The following is a 26531-nucleotide window of genomic DNA, read 5'->3' on the forward strand; positions in this document are numbered from 1 at the left end:
GAGGGAGGGGGAGGAAGGAAGGAAGGAAGGAAGGAAGGAAGGAAGGAAGGAAGGAAGGAAGGAAGGAAGGAAGGAAGGAAAAGACTCACCCTGAATGTGAGTGGCCCATTCCAGGGGTAAAGCATCCAGGCTGAGTTCAAAGGAGGAAAGGAGAAAGGGAGTTGGATGCCAGCCTCTCTCCATCCCCTCCTCCTCCTCTCCCTCTCCTTCCCTTCCCTCCTCCCTCCTGACTATAGTTGCAGTGTAACCAGCTGCCTCACATCCTTACCACAAGCCTTCTCCACCATGATAGACTGTGTTCTCTCAAACCGTGAGCCAAAATAAGCCCCTCCTTCCTTAAACTCTATAGTCAGGCGTTTTGTTACAGGAACAAGAAAAATCACCAACACACAGGCATCACAACTTTAGGACAGTTGAGTGAGTCATCCCCCACACATTCTAATTCAAATTCATATTCATACACATGCTCACAATTCATGTGCACTCCTGTTCACACAAACAGAAAACATATATGCATATACACAAACCTACAGTCACATGCATAAGCAAACATAGGTACATGCAAATATGCAAATAGAGGTCATATATGCACAGCCACACACAGATGTAAGCATATGCTGATACGCATATATAAGTAGAGTATACATATGTACAATGTATCCATGTATGTAGCCATACATAGGCACACATGCATGCACACTTACATATATATATGCATAGAGAGACACACTCATAGGTACACAGTCATACATTTACACAAATGCAAACCCAGACATTCCATCATATATGTACATGAATACATATGCATATGCAATAAACATACAAGCATAACACCAACATATCCACACACACCGGCAGGCATTCACATATATGCCTAGAGAAACACAAATTCACATAACACAGCTATATCTATACGTATGCAGAAATGTACATATACACATAAGCACATGCATAGACATATAACACAGATATGCGAACATATGTACATGGATTCTTCTATACACACAGGTGCTCACACACACACACACACACAGAGGCTGCTGGCATTTTGTCAGCTAAATCTTTAATTCAGGGTAGAGTGAAGGGTCTCTGTATACAGGTGACAGGCTAAAAGCAGCTGGGTCAGATGAACACACTCTTTTTGGGGTCCGAACATCTTCACAGATGCCTGATGAGCATGCTCCTCTTTGGGTATTATTGTTTCCATTTTATAACTTGTGTTTCATAAACTATATGTCAAATTAAAATGAATACTGAAAAGAAGTTTTTACCATTGAACGACTGTATTAAACTCTCCGGGTCAGACCTTATGAAAACACTGGGTACTGGAAAGGGAACGCACATGAACCTTCCATGGAAGAGTGTCCAGGCTGCCATGGGGAAATGAACATGGAAGTTGGTTTAAACGCAGTTTAAAATGCAGCAGTTGTAACCAGGAGAAGTTAGTGTAAGGAGTAAAACTGATGACTCAAATGTTTCCTATAAAATTTAAGCAGAAAATAATTGATCCCATGAAAACAATTTGGTACAAATGAACATTTTAATGAAAAAAATGGAAATGGTTTAGTGGAGCTGTATAGAAAATTAAACCCTGGATTAAAATGACTTAATGGAATCTGCTTCAGAAAGCACTTTGTTGCAGAAAATTAATGTTGCAAGAATTCTCACATCGATGTTTGCATTTAAAACGTCCACGAGGTCAAAACAACAGGATAACAGTGGAAGAAGTTTGGGGACATGCTATTCTTCATGTGTCACATGACTCATGGATAGACACAGCCCCGGGGTTGGGAAGGACGTGGGAGTTAGTTGGAGTCCCAGCAGCCTATGCTTCAAGTGTGATCGGAAGCTGCAAGCTCAGCCTCCCTGCTCAGTGCTCTGAAAGTGGTATTGTGCATTCAGGTCACCCAGGGACCTCATTAAAATGCAGATTCTGCTGCAGCAGGCCTGGAGCTCAGAGAGATCTGCCTGGCACCTCTGAATGTGCTACAGATGCTGCTGGTCTGCAGTTCATGCCGTGAGTTAGGGAGGTCTACACTGGGTGCTAGTCTGGGATTCTCCAGGGTCAGAGAAACCCTTGGTACCCATGACATCAAGTCAGCTGTCAGTTCTGCATGGTGCCTCCCTGGAAAAGTGTCCTGGCATAGTCCTGGATGCTTTCAAAGATTGTAGTGCCATTTCATCCCATACCCAGACAAAGCCCGCATTGAAATGCCTGTGGATCTAGCTATTTTTGCTGGTTTGTAAACTTCATTTCCCACACTAGAGAATTTTTAGGAGTCCATTAATCAAATCTTTTTCATAATCCCCCAGAGACAAAACAAGGCTTAATTCACAGGAAGCAGTCACTAGTAGAAACAGTCCGATGAGGTGGGACAAGTCTGCACTCTAAAAGTCAAATGTTTGCAGTGAAGTGTCAACTCCACTTTCTGATCTCAGGGAAGTGAAGCAGCTCCATGGCCTCCAGCAGCCTCAGCTTATAACAGAAATGTAAGAACGTGGTGGAAATGCACATAAAATACACTGCGCTACAGGGGGTGATGGGAGCCTGTTCTGGGCTCTGTCTGAAGCAGTCGCTAGGCCAGTCCAGTAACACATGATGGTGATTTACCTGGAAGACTGGGAGTTTCCTGTCTCCCTTTATGTCACATCCATGGTCAGACACTGGTAACTGAACTGTAAGCATGGCTGGGGTGAGGTTAGCAGCTCGAGGTCAACACCACAGGAGAACAGGGCACAGAAAGGCTTTTTAAAATGGGACACAATTTCCTTTTCAAGGACAAAACATGGCTGTCTCGGTAGACATCAGAAGTCAACTCCTGTCTCTCAACGGGAGTGGACTTGTCCAGGGAGCTTGGGCTCACCACCAAAATGACCTTTGAGTCTCTTTAAGAGACGAGAAACAAAGAGAAACTCAAGCACATTTTCCGTTTTTCGGCTGCCAAGGAATCTCAAATGCATTCACAGTATTTGGAATTCAGAAGGTGGGAGCCTCTAAGCCCTGGGCAGCAGTCCTGAATTTTCTATTAGAGAACTCAGATCCCAGCGGGAAGGTGCTGGCCAAAGATGTAAAGGGAAGACAGGGTCATGCGTAATACCCTTGGTGAGAGGGTCCTCCATTCCCTGGAGAAGGACACACATGTGGTACAGGAAGAACTGCCTCGGGTCTCCAGGGGCCTGAGGCTTTAGACCAAGCTCACTTAAAGCAGTATCCCACAAGTCATGATGATGATGATGAGGATGATGATGGTGGTGGTGGTGATGGTGGTGATGATGGTGATGGTGGTGATGATGGTGGTGGTGGTGATGATGGTGTTGATGAAATCTGTGATAATGATGAGAATAACGGTGGTGATGATGTTGATGATCATTATCATGGTGGATGCTGTATTAGAAGGCGGCTCGTATCCAGACAGAACACACTAGGCCAGCACAACTTGGTGCAAAGAGTTTATTGGGGTGGATGGGGGAGCAGGAAGAGAAGGAGGAAAGAGGGTGTGAAGAAGAAGGGGTGAGGGTTTGGGGTCTCTGCCTTTTAATCAGGCCATGATGTAATCACATTGGACTACCTCACACAGGTGAGGCACATGCTGGGAATGTGTGGTGGTTGTCATGGCAACAGACACATGAGGGCCCTTGTTGCCTAGGGGTGACATCATCGCTGGATTGAATGACTATAAACAGCTTCTGATGTCAACAGTGGAAAAGGTGACTGATGGTGGTGGTGGTGGTGGTGGTGGTGGTGGTGGTGGTGGTGATTGATGGTGGTGGTGGTGGTGGTGGTGGTGGTGGTGGTGGTGGTGATTGATGGTGGTGGTGGTTGTGGTGGTGGTGGTGGTGATGGTGGTGGTGGTGGTGGTGATACATGGTGATGGTGGTCACAAAGATGAAATGACAGTGACTGTGATAGTTATGCTGATGTCTGTCTTAGAGTTTTACTGCTGTGAAGAGACATCATGACCAAGGCAACTCTTATAAGGACAACATTTCATTGGGGGCTGGCTTACAGATTCAGTCCATTATCATCAAGGTAGGAGCATGGCAGCATCCAGGTAGGCATGGTGCAGGCAGAGCTGAGAAGTCTACATCTTCACCTGAAGGCATATAGGAGAAGACTGGCTTCTAGGCAGCTAGAATGAAGGTCTTAAGGCCCACACCCACAGTGCCACACCTACTCCAACAAGGCCACACCTCCAAATAGAGCCATTCCCTGGGCAGAGCATATTCAAACCACCACAGTGTCCCAAAATCTCTTTTTTCCTTGAATTTTCTCTTGTTCAGCTGACTATCCAACAAGACTAAAACCATCGCAGGATTCTAAAGGCCTCTGCTGTAACTCTCTTCACTATTTGACCTTTGCCCCCTCTGACATAGCGCAGTGCAGTGACATTGGTGGGCCTCACCTGTTTCTTCTTACATCTGGTATCCCCTGCTCGTTACCTGCAAGCCAGACTGGCCCACTCTGCTGGAAGCAGTCAACAACACTTCCACCCATAAACACAACTCATGGTCACTGTCCTGGTTCACACAATGGCCCTGACCCCCTTACCCCTTCCCCTTACCTGCTGCATCTGCTAAGCTACTCATAAAGAAATGAAGATGATCCAAAACAGTATCAGTGTGAAGCGAACCACTGCTGACCTTCCCTGCCACTCTGGGATGCCAATGTCTTCTGTGTTCTCTGCTTTAGGGAAAGGATGTTACAGAAGAAAAAAATTCCAGGAGTGAGAGAAAACTTATTTTTCTGATTTTGAGCTCTAAAACAAGTTTCTAAATCTCTTGGCAGAAACGAGACTTTGTTTTCTGAGTTTCCCTATCCTAGAGTGTGCATATCAGCTCTCAGAGGCTGAAAAGACTTGGCACAGGGTTACTATATGTCACTACATCCCTGAGAAGAGGCCTTCAACCTAGACCCAGTGTTCACCCAGATCAGCCTAGCCCCTGTGCTCACCCAGGTCAACTCCAGGAAAGTATGGAAGAAAAAGGACAGGTTTGAGAAACAAGGTGGAGACCTGTGTCAAGTTCCCTAGTGTAAGCTGAGAGAAAGTTACTCCAGTTATCAGTCTCTGTATTTACCTGTTATTAGTTATCGGTCTCTGTATTTACCTGTTGTTAGTTATCGGTCTCTGTATTTACCTGTTATTAGTTATCGGTCTCTGTATTTACCTGTTGTTAGTTATCGGTCTCTGTATTTACCTGTTGTTAGTTATCGGTCTCTGTATTTACCTGTTGATAGTTATCGGTCTCTGTATTAACCTGTTGTTAGTTCTCGATCTCTGTATTTACCTGTTGTTAGTTATCAATTTCTGTATTTACCTGTTGTTAGTTATCAATCTCTGTATTTACCTGTTGTTAGTTATCGGTCTCTGTATTCACCTGTTGTTAGTTATCGGTCTCTGTATTTACCTGTTGTTAGTTATCAATCTCTGTATTTACCTGTTGTTAGTTATCAGTCTCTGTATTCACCTGTTGTTAGTTATCGATCTCTGTATTCACCTGTTGTTAGTTATCGGTCTCTGTATTTACCTGCTGTTAGTTATCAATCTCTGTATTTACCTGTTGTTAGTTATCGATCTCTGTATTTACCTGTTGTTAGTTATCGGTCTCTGTATTCACCTGTTGTTAGTTATCAATCTCTGTATTCACCTGTTGTTAGTTATCGGTCTCTGTATTTACCTGTTGTTAGTTATCAATCTCTGTATTTACCTGTTGTTAGTTATCGGTCTCTGTATTTACCTGTTGTTAGTTATCGGTCTCTGTATTTACCTGTTGTTAGTTATCGGTCTCTGTATTTACCTGTTGTTAGTTCTCGATCTCTGTATTCACCTGTTGTTAGTTATCAATCTCTGTATTTACCTGTTGTTAGTTATCGATCTCTGTATTCACCTGTTGTTAGTTATCGGTCTCTGTATTTACCTGTTGTTAAGCATGAGTTGGGATTGTTGGCTTGTTTCTTATGCACAGACTGTGACAGTACTAACGGGACCTCACTTCCAAAGTCAAGCACTGAAATACTTGCTTCTGTCTCAGCTTCTCTCATGCATAATACTCTCCCTTCTCTCCCCCTTTCTCCTGCAGAAGCCTCTCTGTTGTAGAAGGCAGCTGATTCCATGATGTCAGCTCCCCACTGGAGCCTTCAGTCTTACAAGACACTCATATCGGCAAGGACCTGAGACGCCCCATCCAATGACCAAGAGGATGAAGCCAGAAGCAGAGATTGTTGCCGCTTCAGCAGATGCGTCGAATGCTGGTTTCTAGAAAACCCCGAACAAGAGACATCCAGCCACATTCCGTGCAGATTTCTGACCCAAGGTAACTGAGAGATAATAAATATCTGACTGTGTTTGTCTGTGATTGTGAAAGCACATGTGTGTACATGTATGTGTGTGTGAGTGCATGTGTGTGTGAACATACATGTGTACATGTCTGAGGACAATGTTGTACATTGCCCCTCAGATGATGTATGCCTTCTTTTTTGAAACGGTGCCTCTTACTAGTCTTATCTTGTAGGTTAAGCTGGCTAGCCAAAGAGCACCAGCCTCTCTGCCTCCTCAGCTCTGGGATTGCAGGCACACACCACTGCATCTACTTTTCCCCCTGGCTTCTGAGAATTAAAGTCAGGTCTTTGTGCTTGCCAGGCGAGCGTTTTACCAACTAAGCTATCTCCCTGCCTCAAGTGATTTTGTTTTTTTAAGATTCCTATTTGGAGGAAATGTTTTCTGCAGCGGTGGGTAACTAAAACGACATCGGAGGCATCCAGCAGAGGTGCTGAGGCAGCCTCTCAGCCTTCAGCCACCACGACTTGGCTCTGCAAGAGCCCAGATTGCTTCCTCTGCAATAATATCAGCACAAGCATGTCAATCAGAACTGGAAACATGGTTAGGCTCAGCTGGCAATGCAGGACAACATCGTGAGCAACAAGGATTCTGTGGTGTGGAGAGGGCCTGCATTTACCACACTGTCCCTCTGTGGCCTTAAATGTCATTTCCTTTAACACCTCCTACAGTGCAATGAGGCCCCCACTGTCATCTTAACTCCTTCATAGTCCAGGAAGCTTCTCAGAGATAAAACAACTTCCCTATGTGACCCCACTTGAAGGAAAGTCAGCCAGGAGTTAAGCTGAGGTCATCTGAGTCTAAACTTGGGGCCTGCAGTCACGCAGCACTGCCCTGCCTTTCTTCTCTGGTCCTGGGACACCTTAGAAGTGAGCCTCCAGTCTGACGTCAAGGTTCAGATCCCAGCTTTATCTGTGGACTCAGTTAGACCTCGAAGTTTATGGTCCAGCTCCAGGTAGCCCAGAGACTCCTGCCCTGGCTCTTATCTTCAGGGGATATCTCTTTGCTAGTTGATTTATTCATGTGTTAGCAAATGATCCTCCTTACCGGGGAAAGAAAAATAACAGACTGCACACAACAGGGTTCAAACAGTAGTCTCGTTGGAATGGCAAGGTCTATGAAGTTATTAGGAGACATTTACATGAGCAGCAATGTCCCTCAGAGCATTTTCTGCCCCACCCCAACCCCACTCCTTCCTTGGTCCTTTGTCTGTAGCTCTTTTCCAATTTTAACAATTTGCTGCTTGAAACTGATGTTAGTTTCTTGGGGCATTTTAGAACTACTCCAGCTGCAGCATAAAAAAATGCCTCCATGTAAGGTTGAAGGCTTTCCAGCCCATTGCACAACTGCCAATATGCCTCTTCATGCCTCAGTCAGCCAACAAGAACTAGGTTCACTCCTGTAACAAACAGCCCCAATCTCAGTAGTACCACACAGCACCCTGCTCCTCAGCCCTGCCGCATGCCGTGGTGGGCTAGCAGGGCACTGTACTCCATAACTATGCAGCACTGAGGATGCCCCTCCAGATGTGGTTGTGTCTGTTGGGATATGAAGCCTCCATATGTGCTGCGGTTGAGAATAGAAATCTGGTCCATCAGTAATACTTCAGAGCAGAAATAAAACATATTTCCAGCCCAGAAGAGCAACACGGTCCCTCATGTCTCCCCAAGGTGACTGTGCTCATGGGGTGAGGGAGACAGAGAGGAGAGGGAGAGGGAGGAACGGGGAAGGGAAGAGAGGAAAGGGGAAGAGAAATTGTTAAGAAATAAAGAAGATAAATTTTCTATTCTATTCAGGGTGAATTTTAAGAAGTAATTAACATCCAATAACAGTTTGAAGACAAGGAGCCCACCAGGACAGACTGCTTCAGCATCTCAAGCCCGAGGGCTTGGCTGAGCAAAAGCAAGATGTTGTTCTCACTGTTCCTCACCAGCCTCTGATGCTGGATTTGAAACCCCACAGGCTCACCTTCTAGGGCCTGCATAGGACTTCACACACACTGCCTTTCCATGTGAAGCCAGTGCTGAGGAAGAACTTCAGCTGGCAGCCACACAGCACTGGTCTGCTTTTCTTCTTCAGTCTTAGGAATCCTTAGACATGAGCCTTCAGTCTGGCATCAGGATTTTCATCCCAGGGTCCTCTGTGGACTCAGGGGGAGCACACAGTTTATGCTACCAGCTTAGCTAGATGGTACTATTTTAGTTATAGCCTCGAGTGAAAACCCTCATCCAGGAGTTATTGCCAGGTACAGTTCTCCAAAAAAACCTGGGTGCTTCCCTGTGTTGGACAATGTTTCCTTGGGTGTTCTATATAGGAGTGGAGGGGGGCTGAGTGCTGGTGTGGGCACAGTGTGGATCTGGAGCCTCACCTCTGGTGATTCGGAGTGGACCAGGAAGCCTAGTTCACATTCCTCTGGGTGGAACTAAAAAGGCAAGGACAGTATATAGCTCTTTTAAGGGGAAAAAGACAGTTCCTCCCCAGAGTTGAGCATACCAGACAGCATGTGACGCCCTCAACATCATCAGAGAGAGCCTGGCCTCTGCTAAGAATGTCATCGCCTTGATTCAGTAACAAATGCGCATGGCAAGAAGAGCAGTCATCTTCCCTGGAAAGAAAACGAAAGTCCGTCCTTGTCCCTAAAAAACCAGAAAGTATCTGGAGAGTTGAGTCTCCTCAATTGTAAGGTCTCAATATGGTGGTCTCCATAGCCTCCTTGAAGAAATCCTGCCCTGATGCCTTAAAAGGTAAGTAAAAATCATAGCCAGGTGTGGTATACACCTGTAATCTCAGCCTTTAGAGGGTAGATCGGGAGTTCAAGGTCCACTTCTGGCACATAATGAATTAAGGCAAATCTTGGCTATATGAGACCCTCTCATAAAGGAGTAACTCAACAAAAAATGAGTAAAATTTAAAATAAATTAAATTAGAAGACATTGCTATCACACGTCCCTACCCTGTCTCCATCCCTGTAACTCTGTCCTTTCCAGATCAACTTCCTCACTCAGAATGCCCAGCCCAGGGGAAGAAACATTCTGCCTTGAAAGAAAGAGGCTGAGAAAGAAGGAGGGAGGGAAGAAAGAGGAAATAACACAGAAAATGAGAAATTCTGCCATTTTTATGAGTTTGGGGAACTAGGTTATCTTGGTCCATTTTCTCTTGCTATAAAATAATTACCTAAGATTGATAAAATGACAAAAAACATATATTTACTTTCGTGGTTCTGATGTTTGAGAGATCTGCCAATACAGGGTGGGAATCTCGGGCTGCCTCATCCCACAGAGGAAGGCAGGGAAAAACAATGTAAGAGAGAAAAAGTAAGTAGAGTTGAAAGCTCAGATCTCTCCTCCTCCTCTTCCTCTTCCTCTTCCTCCTCCTCTTCCTCCTCCTCCTCCTCCTCCTCCTCCTCTTCCTCCTCCTTCTTTCCCCCATCCTATTGTGGGGGCTTCAACTCCATGACTTCACCCTACTCAGCTTACCTTCCAAGTGTCTCACACTGATGTATAAATGTGGGTTTTAAGTTTCCAGTGCCGGTACTTAGGCATACATTCAGACAATGATGCCGGTACTTAGGCATACATTCAGACAATGATGCCGGTACTTAGGGATACATTCAGACAATGCTGTCTCTGTATATTGCTGCTCTAGACAGAAACGATGTTCTTGACTCGGTCCCTAGACAATCTACAAATGGTCAGTTTTGGTTTGTGTCATTGTGTCAATAGAAACAAGGACAAGTCCATTTGATGGGTATGTGCATGTGTTCACTGCTAAAATAAAAGGAGAGACGTTTAACAAAAGCCAAGGTTAAAGCACAGTCTGATTATTCCGTTCATCTCCCTAACCAGACTGGGAATTTTGTCGCCAAGGGTGGGTGGCCGTCTTCCCAACACCAACCTGGGGTGCCCAACTTCCCTAAAGTGCTCTCTGTTCTTAGCACCTGCTATCTAGGTCCTCTCTAGGACCCCACCTCTCTATGCCTTTGCTACTGAGCCTTAAACCCACATCCCACCTCAGCACTTCCTCCAGGAAGCCCATTCTGACCTTCAAGCTGGAAACAGCACCTTCCTCTCTGCTCTCACCCCATGCCTCAGAGCAACTGTGATTTACCGGCACTTCAGGTCCTGAGAGTGGGGATCATGTTACTTGTCTTGGTCTTCATTCTTGGCCAGTGAGGTGTACAAGGTAGATAGATGCCCAATGAGAGAATAAAAAGTTCTCTCTTCTGCTGTCCCTTTCTTTCCTTTAAAGACTCACCTTCCTCTTCCTCACTTCTCTCCTTCAACATTGCAGTGAGTCTGCAATCCTTCTTTGTCATGACATCTAAATATGATATTTTTATCTCCTTTCCTTGGGGATCCAGCCATGTATGAAGTTGGAAGCCTTGTCTTGCCTCTCCCTGGCATGGTTCTTTCTACAAAATATTTTCTTCAGCCTGATTTGAACAACATCTTCCCTGTCCCAACTTCCCTCCCTGGGAGGTCCCTCAAGCTCTGCAATTACTTTACGACATTTTTCTAATCAGTGTGGTGCCTACAAGGACTCCTAAATGACTCTTGTCTTTGTGTACTGCTTTTCATGGCTTTTCAGAATTGAGCCCCTCTTGGAGTGCCAGGCCCTCATTGTGGGAGAGACTACCTTCCATTCAGAGAGAATGAAGGTTCTTCAGTGAGTGGGTCCTGTGAATGAAGGAGATATTGAGAAGAAGAATTAAGAAAGGACACAGGATCCACAGCACAGGGAGCACGATTCCCGATGTCCACGGCCCTGCACTCATGAGAACAAGAGAAAATTGTGATGTCAAAAGTCTCTCCTGAGGGAGTCTGGAGATAGAGGTACAGAGCTTGTGACGGAAGGAAAGGGAAGGCCAGACTGCGTGCCAGTGAGGCCTGGATATATGATTATGCTGACTACCCTCCATGATGGCTTCCAGAAATTTGTTCTCTTCCTGAGATTTATGCTCCTGTAGCTCACTGATCTTTGAAACTGATCAGATGTTTCAGAAAATATGATGCATGATCTCTGAGGATAGGTCATAACGACAGTGTAGCTACCTTTTTCTTGCTTCCTCCTGGGTCACCCTCTCCAAAGAGTCCAGCTGCTGTGCAATAAGGACACTCAAGCAGTCCTGTGGGTCAGGTGCTTGTGGCAATGAAGCCAGGTCTCCTACCAGCACTCAGGACTAACATGAGGTGTATGAGGCACCTCAGATCTTCCAGCCCCTGCTAAACTTTGGATGATTGGCACCCTGACATTTGATTCCTCTTCTTCCCTCATACAAGACATCCCGCCTGTTGCCTCCCCTCCCTCCACTCCTCCCAGTCCTGAAGTTTCCAGAGCTTTCTCAAAATAGTTCTGCATGCTACATATGCTCAGAGGTTTGGGAAGTTTTGTTTCTCACATTGTTGTTGTTGTTTAAGTTATTGTTGCTGCTGCAGTTGTTGTTGTTTTTGGGGTGTTTTGAGTTTTGTTGTTGGTTGGTTGGTTTTGTCAACTTGATACACACTACAGGGACCTGAAAAAAGGGGACCTGAATTGGGAGAGAAAATGCCTCTGTCAGATTGGCCCATAAACATGTCTGTGGAGCGTTTTCTTGATTATCTTCATTAATGATGGATATGGAAGGGCCCAACCTATTGTAGGCAGTGTCACCCCTGGGCAGGTGGCTCTGAGCTGTACACAAAGCAGGCTGAGCAAGCAAGCTTACTGGAAAGCAAGCCAGTAAGTAGCACCCCTCTGTGGGCTCTGCATAACTCCTGCCTCCGGGTTCCTGCCCTGACTTCCCAGGATGATGAACTATAAACTGTAAGATGAAATAAATCTTTCCTCTCCAAGATGATTTTGGTCATGGTGTTTATCACAGCTATAGAAAACAAACAAGGACACTCCCCTCACTGGGAAATAAGCATTCAGACCATGAGCCTGAGGGGATGATGTACACCCAATGTCATTATAAACTGGCCCTTTAGCAAAGTGATCATTTAGAAGAAGGGAGGGAATTCACGTCCTGAAGGAGTCCCGCGTAGCCTCAGATGAGTGTCATTTTAGATATGGAACCCCAGACAAGGATACCAACCACATAAGTCACAGCAGCTGAGAGCCCCAGTAGCACAGTACAGAGGTAAACCCTGCCTTCATCTGTAATAAAATGCGAATGGAATGAAATGAAGGTGGAGTTACACTGCTGAGCTTGGGGTCTTTTTCAGACTACAGTAGTGAGAGACTCTAGCAAATCCAAGGTAAACCTGGCTCTGGCAGGCCTCGCTCTCTCCCATTCCCTCTGCCTTGCTAAACATTACTTATTATCCCTAAAGCTAACCACGAAGCTCTATTCCCTTATTTGGCCACTTCCTCCTCCTGAGGCTCACTAGCAAGGTCCAGCTATCAAAGTATTGAAATTCAACAATTAAAAAAAAAATCTTTTGAATACCCTAATTAACATGCCCAATTAAATACCTCATCCTGACAAGGGGTTCTCCTCCACCACCACCACCACCACCACCACCACCACCACCACCCCATCCCCCCCTCCTTATTTTCCTTATAAACTGCATTTGCCTACAGGCCATGCCTGTCTCCTCTCTATCCAGAAACAGGTCTCTCTGTCCCTTCTGGACAAATGTACCACCCTCCTTTGTTTCTTTCCCCTGCTTCCCCATCCTCTGTCTCCTGCCTTTGTTTCTTATTTCCTGCCCTTTGTCCCTCTGAGGAAAATATCCTTTGTCCTGAGAACTTGGTCTTGAGGTGTCTTGTGTGAATTCCAGTCCTTGTAACAGCAATGAACAACACACCCAGTCCCTTGGTATCTATAACACAAAAGACCAATTAGACACCATAGATAAAAGTTCTGATGGGTTATTCCCAACTCAGAGGAGAATTCTAACAAGCTATATGTGACTCTTGGAGGCCACCACAATCCCTTCTCGGATCAGTTCAGACCACATCACTATAACTACCAACATCCTATTTTGACCAGGAAAAGTAATAATCAATAAAAGAGATTCAACCTATAAAATACACATTTGTTTTCATGCCAGGAGTGTTTGATATTGGTGGCCTCATCTATGCCTTCCCTATCCACCCACCACTGAGGTTTAAGAAGAATCATACTTAGAATCTACAATCCTTAGAAAGTTTATTTTGTTATATTAATTACTACATTAATTTGAAGTAAGGTTAGGAAGTGCTCATGCTATGCCATGTTGGTGGAGATCAGAGGACAACTTGTGGGAGTCAGTTTTCTGTCTCCACCTACCATATGGGTTCCAGAGATCAAACTAAGGCCAGCACTTTTACCTGCAGAGCCAACTCACTGGTCTCCAAACCCTGGGAAGTTTTAGATGTGTTTAAATGTTACCCAAAATTCTACCTCCAGTATCAGTGCACCAACAGAACACCAAAATTACATAAATCCCACAAGTCAGCTAAAATCAATGAAGAAAATATGTTTTCTGAAACAGAGGAATTTCAGCAAGCTTTCTTCAATTAGTGAGTGCCTGTGGGCCATGATGGGCCTATGTTACAAGAAAAGAACGGTATACCTCCCAAAGTTTATTTAGGCCAATCAGGTAGCCTAGATTGGTTCTAAAATTATTATTGAAACACTGTGTACATGTTTTTTACAGAAGTAACTCTCATCCCTGACTATACCTTGATACTGTGCTTGGAAGCTTTGTTTGTATTCTCAACAGTAACGTAAAAAGCCAGACATGGGTCCCTTCTTACTGCACCTGAGTACTGAACAGACCTTGAGCTTTAGCTCTGCACCCAATCCCACAAAACCCAGAGGAGGTGGGACTCCCAGGAGCCGTAACATACTCAGGAACATAGGATCATAGGATCACAGGATCTCAGGAGATTGGTCATACCAGGATTTCTAGATCACAGAGGCAGCCTGACTCCCAGGAGCTCTTACACCCAGGATCACAGGATAACAGGATCACAGGACCACAGAGACTAATGGACTCTGAGGAATTCTGACACAATCAAGATAATAGGAAAGACAAGCTCTTGTCAGAGACAGTACAGGTACCACTAAGGAGATTCAGATGGCAAAAGGCAAGCTCAAGAACATAAGCATCAGCAACCCGGGGTACTTGCCATCATCAGAACCTAGTTCTTCCACAATAAAAAAAAAATCCTGAATACCCAATCACATCAAGAAAGCAAGATTCAGATTTAAAATCACTTCTCATGATGATGATAGAGAACTTTAAGAATGAGTTAAATAACACTTTCAAAGAAATTGAGGAGACCACAGGTAGACAGGTAGAAGCCTTTAAAGAGGAAACACAAAAATCCCTTAAATAATTACAAGAAAACACAAACAAACAGGTGAAGGAGTTGAACAAAACCATCCAGGACATAAAAACGGAAGTAGAAACAATAAAGAAATCACAAAGGGAGACTACCCAGGAGATAGAAAACCAAGAAAAGAAATCAGGAGTCACAGACACAAGTATCACCGATAGAATGCTGGAGATAAAAGAGAGAATCTCAGGTGCAGAAGATACCATAGAAAATACTGACACAACTGTCAAAGAAAATGCAAAAAGTTCTTAACCCAAAACACCCAGGAAATCCAGGACACAATGAGAAGACCAAAACTAAGGATAATAGGTAGAGAAGAGAGTGAAGATTTCCAACTTAAAGGGCCAATAAATATCTTCAACAAAATTATAGAAGAAAACTTCCCTAAACTAAAGAATTAGATGCCCATAAAAATACAAGAAGCCTACAGAACTCCAAATAGACTACACCAGAAAAGAAATACCTCCTATCACATAATAATCAAAACACCAAATGGACAAAACAAAGAAAGAATATTAAAAGCAGTAAGGGGAAAAAGCCAAGTAATATATAAAGGCAGGCATATCAGAATTACACCAGAATACTCACCAGATACTATAAAAGCCAGAAGATCCTGGACAAATGTCATACAGACCCTAAGAGAACACAAATGCCAGCCCAGGTTACTATACCCAGCAAAACTCTCAATTGCCATAGATGGAGGAACCAAGATATTCCATGACAAAACAAAATTTACACAATATCTTTCCACAAACTCAGTACTACAAAGGATAATAGAGAGAAGGAGGGAAATTATACCCTCTTTATAGCAAGAAAGTAATTCTCTTCCAACAAACCAAAAGAACATAGCCACACAAACAATGCCACCACTAATAACAAATATAACAGGAATCAACAATCTCCTCTCTTTAATATCTCTTAACATCAATGGACTCAATTCCCCAGTAAAAAGACATAGACTAAGGAACTAGATAAGTAACAGGACCCAGCATTTTGCTGCATACAGGAAACCCACCTCAGTGACAAAAACAGACACTACATTAGAGTGAAAGGCTGGAAAACAATTTTTCAAGCAAATGGTCCTAAAAGACAAGCTGGAGTAGCTATTCTAATATCGAATAAAATCTACTTTCAACTTTAAAGCTATCAAAAAGGATAAGAAAGGACATTTCATACTCATCAAAGAAAAAGTCAACCAACATGAACTCTCAATTCTGAACATCTATGCTTCAAATGCAAGAGCACCCACTTTCATAAAAGAAACCTTAGTAAAGCTCAGAGCATACATTGTACCTCACACAATAATACTGGGAGACTCTTCAACACCCCACTCTCAGCAATGGACAGATCATGGAAATAGAAACTGAACAGAGATACAGTGAAACTAACAGAAGTTATAAACCAAATGGATTTAACAGATATCTATAGAACATTTCATCCTAAAACAAAAGAATATGCCTTTTTCTCAGCACCTTGTGGTACCTTCTCCAAAACAGAGCATATAATTTGTCACACAACAGGCCTCAACAGATATAAGAAAACTGAAATAATCCCATGCATCCTATCAGATCACCATGGACTAAGGCTGGTCTTCAATAACAACAAAAACAATGGAAGGCCCACATTCACGTGGAAACTGAACAACACTCTACTCAATGATAAGTTCGTCATGGAATAAAGAAAGAAAGAAACTAAAGACTTTTTAGAACTTAATGAAAATTAAGACACATCATACCAAAACTTATGGGACACAATGAAAGCACTGCTAAGAGGAAAATTCATAGCTCTAAGTGCATACAAAAAGAAACTGGAGGGAGCATACCCTAGCAGTTTGACAGCACACCTAAAAGCTCTAGAACTAAAAGAAGCAAACACACCAAAGAGGAATAGACAGCAGGAAATAATCAAACTCAAGGCTGAAATCAACCAAGTAGAAACAAAAAGAACTATACAAAGAATAACACCAGGAGCTGGTTCTTTGAGAAAATCAAGAAGATAGATAAACCCTTAGGCAGACTAATCAGAGGTCAGAGAGACAGTATCCAAATTAATAAAATCAGGACTGAAAAGGGTGACATAACAACAGAAACCAAGGAAATTAAAAAATCATCAGATCCTACTACAAAAGCCTACACTCAACAAAATTGGAAAATCTGGATGAAGTGAATAATTTTCTACACAAATACCAGTTACCAAAGTTAAATCAGGACCAGATAAACCATCTACACAGTCCCATAACTCCAAAAGAAATAGAAGCAGTCATTAAAAGTCTCTCTACCAGAAAAATTCCGGGACCAGATAATTTGTTTTTCATTTTTTATTGGATATTTTATTTACATTTCAGATGTTTATCCCATTACCCCATTTCTCCCCACTCCCACCAGGAGCCCCTATCCCCTCCCCCCTCCTCCTGCTTCTATAAAGATATGCCCCCACCCAGTCCCCCACTTCCACCTTCCCACCCTCGAAATCTCCCACATTCAGCGTCCAGCCTTCATGGGACCAAGTATCTCCTCTTCCACCTATGCCCAACAAGGCCATCCTCCCCTACATATACAGCTGGAGGCATGGGTCCCTCCCTATGTACTCCCAGCTGGTGGTTTAGACTCTGGGAGCTCTGGTTGGTTTGTATTGTTGCTCTACTCATGGGGACACAAGTTCTTTCAGCTCCTTCAGTCTTCTCTCTAAGTCCTGCATTGGGAACCCCTTGAACAGTTCAATGGTTAGCTGTGAGCATCTGCCTCTGAATATGTCAGACTCTTGATTACCTCTAAGGAGACAGCTATATCAGGCTCCTGTCAACATGCACTTCCTGACATCCACATCAGCCTCTACCTTTGGCAACTGCACATGGGATGTATACCCAAGTGGAATGGGCTCCAGATGGCCCCTCCTTCAGTTTCTGTTCCATACTTTGTTTCCATATTTGTTCCCTTGAGTATTTTGTTACTCCTTCTAAGAAGGACCTAAGCATCCACATTTTTTCTTCATTCTTTGTGAGCTTCACGTGGTCTGTGAGTTTAATCTTGGATATTTCAAGTTTCTGAGCTAATATCAAATTATCAGTGAGTAAATACCATGTGTGTCCTTTTATGATTGGGTTACCTCACTCACGATGATATTTTCTAGTTCCATCCATTTGCCAAAGAATTCATTGTTTTTAATAGCTGAGTAATACTCCGTTGTGTAAATGCACCACATTTTCTGTATCCATTCCTCTGTTGAAGGACATCTGGGTTCTTTCCAGCTTCTGGCTATTATAAATAAGGCTTCTATGAACATAATGGAGCATGTGTCCCTGTTGTATGTTGAAACATCTTTTGGGTATATGTCCAGGAGTCCTGGGCCTCCATATAGCTGGGTCCTCAGGTAATACTATGTCCAGTTTTCTGAGGAACTACCAGACTAATTTCCATAGTGGTTGTACTAGCCTACAATCCCACCAACAATGGACGATTCTTCCTCTTTCTCCACATCCTCACCAGCATCTATTATCACCTGAGTTTTTGATCTTAGCCATTCTGACTGGTGTGGAATCTCGGGGTTGATTTGATTTGCATCTCCCTGATGACTAAAGATGTTGAACATTTCTTTAGGTGCTTTTCAACCATTCGAGTTTCCTCAGTTGAGAATTCTTTGTTTAGCTCTGTACCCCAGGTTTTAATCAGGTTATTTGACCGTCTAGAGTCTAATTTCTTCAATTATTCAAATACCTTGGATATTAGACCTCTATCAGATGGCTTCTGTAAAGCAATGGACACTGTCAATAGGACAAAACAGCAACCAACAGATTGTGAAAAGATCTTTACCAATTCTACATCTGATAGAGGGCTAATATCCAATATATACAAAGAACTCAAGAAATTAGACTCCAGACAACCAAACAAGTGAATCCAAGAACATACAAAAACAGTCATCCATCATGATCAAGTAGGCTTTATCCCAGGAACGCAGGGATGGTTCAATATACAGAAATCCATCAATTTAATCCACTATATAAACAAACTAAAAAAAATAACACATGATCATATCACTAGATGCTCAGAAAGCATTTTACAAAATTCAACACTCCTTCATGGTAAAAGTGTTGGAAAGATCAGGAATCCAAAGCCCATACCTAAACATAGTAAAAGGAATACACAGCAAACCAGTAGCCAACATCAAACTAAATGGAGAGAAACCTGAAGCAATCCCACTAAAATCAGGGACTAGACAAGGCTGCCCACTCTCTTTCTCTACCTATTCAATATAGTACTGGAAGTCCTAGCCAGAGCAATTAGACAACAAAAGGAAGTCAAAGGGATACAAATAGGAAAGGAAGAAGTCAAAATTTCACTATTTGCAGATGATATGATAGTATACTTAAGTGATCCCAAAACTTCCACCAGAGAACTCCTAAACCTGATAAACAACTTTAGCATAGTGCCTGTATATAAAATTAACTCAATCAAATCAGTAGCCTTCCTCTACTCAAAAGATAAACAGGCTGAGAAAAAAATTAGGGAAATGACACCCTTCACAATAGTCACAAATAATTAAAATACTTCGGTGTGAATCTAACCAAGCAAGTAAAAGATCTGTATGACAAGAACTTCAAGTCCCTGAAGAAAGAAATCAAAACAGATCTCAGAAGATCGAAAGATCTCCCATGCTCATAGATTGGCAGGATTATATGGTAAAAATGGCTATCTTGCCAAAAGCAATCTACAGATTCAATGCAATCCCCATCAAAATTACCACTCAATTCATCACAGAAATAGAAAGATCAATTCTCAAATTCATTTGGAATAACAAAAAACCCAGGATGATGAAAACTAGTCTCAACAATAAAATAACTTCTTGGGGAATCACCATCCCTGACCTCAAGCTGTGCTGCAGAGCAATCAATAGTGATAAAAACTGCACGGTATTGGTACAAAGACAGGCAGAAAGGTCAATGGAATAAAATTGAAGACCCAGAAATGAATCCCCATACCTATGGTCACTTGATCTTTGACAAAGGGGACCTCATAAAACTGCAAAGCTTCTGTAAAGCAAAGGACACTGTCAATAGGACAAAGCAGCAACCAACAGATTGGGAAAAGATCTTTACCAATCCTACATCTGATAGAGGGCTTATATCCAATGTATACAAAGAATTGAAGAAATTAGACTCCAGATAATCAAATAACCTGATTTAAAAAATGGGGTACAGAGCTAAACAAAGAACTCTAAACTGAGGAAACTTCAATGGCCAAGAAGCACATAAAGAAGTGTTCAACATCCTTAGTCATCAAGGAAATGCAAATCAAAACAACCCTGAGATTTCATCTCACACCAGACAGAATGGCTAAGATCAAAAACTTAGTGACAGCAGATGCTGGTAAGGATGTGGAGAAAGATGAGCACTCCTCCATTCATGGGGGAGATTGTAAGCTGGTACAACCACTATGGAAAGCACTCTGGCGGTTCCTCAGAAAATTGAACGTAGTATTACCTGAGGATCCAGCTATACCACTCCTGGGCATACACCCAAAAGATATTTCAACTTACAACAGGGACACATGCTCCACTATGTTCATAGCAGCCTTATTTATAATAGCCAGAAGGTGCAAAGAACCCAGTTGTCCTTCAACAGAGGAATGGATACAGAAAATGTGGTACATTTACACGATGGAGTACTACTCAACTATTTAAAAAAATGAGTTGATCAAATTCTTAGGCAAATGGATGGAACTGGACAATATCATCCTGAGTGAGGTAACCCAATTCCAAAAGATCCCACATGGCATGCACTCACTGATAAGTGGATATTAGCCCAAAAACTCACAATATCTAAGATACAATGCATAGATCACGTGAAGCGCAAGAAGAAGAAAGAAGACCAAAGTGTGGGTGCTTTGGTCCTTCTTAGAAGGAGTATGAAAATACTCAACCAGAGCTCCCAGGGTCTAAACCTCCAGTCTGGCAACACAAAGGGAGGGACTCCTGGCTCCACCTGTATAGGTAGTTGAGGATGGCCTTGTCAGGCATTAGTTGAAGAGAAGGGCCTTAGTCCCTGAAAGTCTGGATGTTCTAGTGTTGAGGAATTCGAGAGCAGGAAGGCGGGAAAGGGTGGATGTGTGGGGGCACACCCTCATAGAAGTAGGAGGAAGCTAATGGGCTAAGGGGTTTTGGGCCAAAATGGGAAGAGGGAATAACACTTGAAATGTAAATAAATAAAATGTCCAATTTAAAAAAACAGATAATGGAACTGGTGACTGTAGCCGAGCAGTTGAGACTTTTTGTCAACAATTTATTAGAGGGATTCCTCATAATCCTCAAGGACAAGGTACTGTGGAAGGCACTCAAGGAACTTTAAATCAATATCTTCATAAAATAAAAAAGGGGGAGATATATACTCAAACATCACAAATTTATTTAAATCATACTCTTTTTATTTTAAATTTAAAAAAATGGATGACAAGGAACTTTCTGCTGAATGTGTATGGCACCCTTCAAGTAGGCATATTTATGCCTAGGTCAAAAGGAAGTACCCACTTACTGGGATATGACATGATCCCAATCAGGTATCTAATATGGAGAAGAGGGCATGTTTGTGTTTTTTCTTCAGGATGCTATAGGACCATGGTGGCTACCAGAATCATTGGTGAGACATGCTGTTGCTGAGACAAAGAATGATGCTGACCTGTGAGCTTGTTGAGTGCCCTGACAAGGGTGACTGGGAAGCTGTATTGGACATATGTTCCTGACCCACCTTTGCTTGCCTATATCCAAGATGGGACAAGCTGCCTTGCCTCAAGTATTTAAATCATGTGGGATTGAGAATCAAAGAGAGAAATTATAATGACTCTTGTATTTTTCTTAAAGCTGACCAGTTATTCAGACTCAATCATGTACTGGTCTAGAAATCAATCCAATATAGGAAATAACAGTCTACTTTTGGAAGGCTGAATCTGGACATTTTCAGAGACATATTTGGAAGTTAGTTGCAGTTCTCTATGATGTTATGATAGCAAGAGATAAAGCTGGGACAGGATCTGGATTTCAAACAAGGGTTAGTGCATGTTTTAAGGCTCTTTTAATTGTCAAACTTAAATTGGTTTGGTCTCTTCTACAGTATTTATTGTAAGTTGCATTGACTGTGTACTTTCTAATTGTGTTAGTGTGCTGAAACCTGTTACTGGGGAGCCTATCAACCAGCTTTTGTCTTACTGCCCTGAGTATTAGAAAACCTTGATTCTCTGAAAAAAGCTTGACAGTGCTGGAATACGTGAGTTAGGCTTTAAACAGAAGCAAGAGGGTATGGGGCTTGATTATTGCTGGTATAACAGCTCTAATTATATTAATTGCTAACACCACTGCTTCTGCAATAGCATTGACACAAGAAGTTAAGACAGCTATTTTGGTTAATCATCTAGCAAAAAAATATTACTAATGTGTTAAGTATACAAGAGGATTTATATCAGTTTTTGGAACAATGAATTGATGCTCTATATCCTATTCAAATTATCTGAAGGAGTTTCAGGTTTTAAGAGTTAGGAGATATCTCGTGTCATGACAAATACCATTGGAGTAGTGTTAGTTTTGAAATTCACAATGATTGTCATTATAATTAGAAAAAAAGATTAAAGACACCTGTAGGGTATTTGGCATAATTCTAACATCTCTCTGGTTGTTTTAACTTCACATAGTGAGATTATGAATTTAAAGAATGCTGCTCTGTTGAGCTTTGATGCTGCAGATACTGCCAATAAAATTATCCATTTTGGTCAAAGCTCAGGAATGGCATATATAGCTTGATCAGGCTAGCCCTGTTTATCCTGCGAATACTTTTATTCCTGCCCATAGTGTTAAAGCTTGTCTCAAACTACATCAACAGGTTGGCAATCTAAGTACATGGCTTGAAACTGAAAATAGACCCCCAGTCAGAGCTATTAATTTAACAGGCTGGCAAGCCAAGGTCGGGTAAGATTCTGCACAGAGCCTTACCAACCTAAGACATAAATTCATTGCTTTTGATAATGCATATTTCATGCCAGGTAAGGAAGGCATTCTTGTCAGAATGACCTAAGACAGGTTCAGTCTTGTTAATGAAATAAAAAAAGAAGGAGATGTGGAGAGCTTTTGGGGCTGCCTGGCAGGAATCTGTCGTTGGCCAAGGATAAGAAAATAGGCATCTTGGAAGGAATCTGACATAGGCCAAGGACAAAGAAATAGACTGCAGACAGGAATCTGACATTAGGCTAGAACAAAGAAGTAATTTCAGGTAGAGATCTAAATATTAGGCTAGAACAAAGACGTAATTACAGGCAGGAATCTAAATCTTAAGCTAGAACAAGGAAGTCGGCTTCAGGCATGAAACTGTCTTTGGGCTAGGACAGGGAAGTAGGCTCAGATATTTTGGTCATCCTGATAAGCCCTTAGAAACAGTGATCACAGGAGTGATCACGGGACTCTTCTTATTGTCCTGCTTGTTCTTTAACTATCTGGGTTTATTGTCTTGCTAGTTCCTTGACTATTTGCACCTATTGTACTGCTAGTTCCTCAACCTAGAACTGACCCTAATACTTGCATGTAATTTAAACAGTATAAAAGCAAAAAAGGAGGAGGAGGGATGGGATAAGGGATTAATAGGGGGATGGGGAGGGGGGATAACATCTGAAATGTAAATAAATATAATATTGAATTAAAAAAAAAGCCAGATGTCGTAATAATGCTAACACTGGGGAACTAGAGACAAGTGGATCCTTGGAGCTTGCTGGCCAAGCAGCCTAACCAGATTGGTGAGCTCTGGTGGAGAATAAAAGAGAAAGATACCTGATGTTGACCTCTGGCATCTACATATGCGTGTACACACAAGCATGAACACTCATATACACCTATACACATTTATGGACACACATACAAACACATATACATACAAAAAGATAAATTCTCCGTATCATAGGGGGAGTGATTATTTTGGGGCATATCAGTGAACTTCTTACTGGTTCTCATCTCTCAGGTGAAGCACTGACAGCTTACCTTGAAGCTCTTGGCTCTGACTCCTCATCTGTGATGAAGATAGCCAACTGTGGACATCACACTGGAGCTAGAATAGGTATATCCTCTTCTCCTAGCCTCTGGAACTTGGGCTGGGACGAGCCACTTGGCAGGGATCCTCATCTTGGAGTGTCCACCCTTGGGGAGCCCTGAACTTGAGTAGACAGAACACTAGACAGCAGTAAACAGGAGGCGTGTTCTTCAGTTCCTTGTACTCGAAGAACTAGTAGCTCAAAAGAACCAAAGAACTCTCGCTCAAACCTCAAACATCCCTGCTGGACTTGGATCCAAGAGACTCCTGGGATCTTTCCTGATCCAGGATTCTCGTTTGGATGGAAAATGGCAATGCTCACACAAACTGAAAGGAAAATAAAGGGAGCCGGTTGCATACTTCCCTATGGCCACCGTTCTCTACTTGATAATAGGGAGGCATTAGAGATGCTAAGTGAAAAAAAGAAGGTACCTCAGGTACAGCTGTGACCAGGGACAAAACAAACTCATACTGCGAGTTCCACTGTGGGCCTTCCATCAGTCTAACCCACCTGTCTATGCATTACTTGTGGTCATCATCTGGACTGTTTTCAGGCTCTTGGTGTCTTGTTCAAAGAACGGAAACCAGAGACTGAAGAGAAGCAAAGACTCTTTATTCCAGTGCACACTGACAGTAGTGAACAGATGTGCTACAGGTGAGCAGTGCACTGCTGAGTTAGAGCACACGGGGCCTCCAGGTGCTGTTTAGGGCTGCCTAGTATGGGCCTAAGAGAAGGAGGTGTCAGCTCTTAACAGGTAGTGTATTCAGTTCCCTGTTTAAAGTGATGGGACTGAGTTACCCAAGCCTTTGTTCACTGCCAAGGTCCCTTCTCACGATGCACTGACTTTTAATGACAGGTACCTTCCGTAATGCATGATTCTAATTGTGCCCAAGTAATACATATACAAAAAATGACAAGTAGGGCCATTCCCTAAAAGTTGACTCAGAAGACACATATACCCCAAACCGGCTGAGGCTAGAGAAATGGCCATAAAATGGGATTTATTAAGGGTTTCTAGGAGGAGAAACTTACTGCATTATTTGAAGCAGGAGAGTAATGCAGTTTAATGCAGGTAGGGTTTTAGGTTACTGTGGTGTAAATAGTTAGAAGACGGGTATGTATACAACCATGCCAAGAGGGGTCCCAGGTTGCTATGTTATCCTCTAAGTTTGTCTGCCTCATCTGTGTGAGATTTTATTCTCTCTTCTTATACAGAGCTTTTTCCAGTGCTGCCATAAATAATTATTATAAGAGCATTGTTCAAACACACAGGATAGTGGAAACAGTGGAATTAATTCATTAGTACATAAATTAATAAAATTAAGTATGTCTTTAGTATATATCATGGAATGTTAATCTTACAAAGGATATTTTGCCATTCCTCACAATATTGATGAGCCTAAAGGATACTGTGCCAAGTGAAATAAGACTTCTCAGCTATTTGATATTTTCTTTTTGGAAAGAGTTCAAATATGCAGAAGCAGACACTTAGAATGGCTGTCATGGTGGAGGGAAGAAGCATAAGTCAAAAAATACAAAACAGAAGATGTACAAGATAAAAACAGCCAGAGATCTGAGGTACATGGAGAATTCGAGCTATCAAAATCATTTGTACTAGGAATTTTGCTGGATGGGTGGATTTTTGCTGATCTCTTAGCAAAAGGAACCAAGATGGTAGGTATCTTCATTAGGATTTTCATTGTTCTGAAGAGACCACATCATCTGTCACGACCACAGCATCTCTTGTAAAGGAAAACATTTAATTGGGACTGGCTTACAGTTCAGAGGTTTCGTCCATTGCTGTCATGGAGGGAAGCATGGCAGCATGCAGGCAGGCATGATGATGGAGAGGAAGCTGAGAGTTCTACATCTGGATCAGCAGGCAGCAAGAAGGGATGGACCACACTTCCTCTAACAAGGCCACACCTCCTAATAGTCCAGTCTCTATGGAGGCCACCTTTATTCAATAAGTATATTAGCTTGTGTCACTGCATTTCTTAACTGCTTTACTACCTTTTGCACATCTAATAACATCAAAAGATAAACTTCAAATATTTACAATATTTATGTTAAAAACAACAAAAAGTTGGGTGCAAGAAATAAACCGTTATTGTCCTAGTTCCCAATCCTAAAGGTAAGCCCTTTCTCCATCTTCACATCAAAGCTCCAGAGGTCTCAGCTACCCACCCACTGCCAGTCTCTATTAGCCAGAAGTAGCTTATGAAATCAGTGGGGCTTGGATCACCCTACCAATCTCTACAGCAACAGAAGCAAGGCTTCTGGTTGACGGCCTCCACAGGTTACTGGACTAGATGAGAAGAAGAGGAAGAACCAGAAAGGCCACACAGAACAGCTGTTGCTCACCCAGAACAGGTGAGGATTACCCAGAACAGCTGCTTCCCACACAAAACAGCTGCTGCCCACACAGAACAGCTCCTTCCCACACAGAACAGTTCCTGCCCTCACAGAACAGCTACTGCTCACACAGAACAGCTGCTGCTCACCCAAAACAGATGCTGCCCTCCCAGAACAGATGCTGCCCACCCAGAACAGCTGCTGTTCACCCAGAACAGCTGAGGATTACCCAGAACAGCTGCTGCTCACACAGAACAGTTGCTGCCCATACAGAACAGCTGCTGCTCACACAGAACAGCTGCTGCCCATACAGAACAGCTGCTGCTCACACAGAACAGCTGCTGCTCACACAGAACAGCTGCTGCCCATACAGAACAGCTGCTGCTCACACAGAACAGCTGCTGCCCATACAGAACAGCTGCTGCTCACACAGAACAGTTGCTGCCCATACAGAACAGCTGCTGCTCACACAGAACAG

This window comes from Grammomys surdaster, unplaced genomic scaffold (genome assembly GCF_004785775.1).
Source record: "Grammomys surdaster isolate TR1022 unplaced genomic scaffold, NIH_TR_1.0 334, whole genome shotgun sequence".
Taxonomy (NCBI): domain Eukaryota; kingdom Metazoa; phylum Chordata; class Mammalia; order Rodentia; family Muridae; genus Grammomys; species Grammomys surdaster.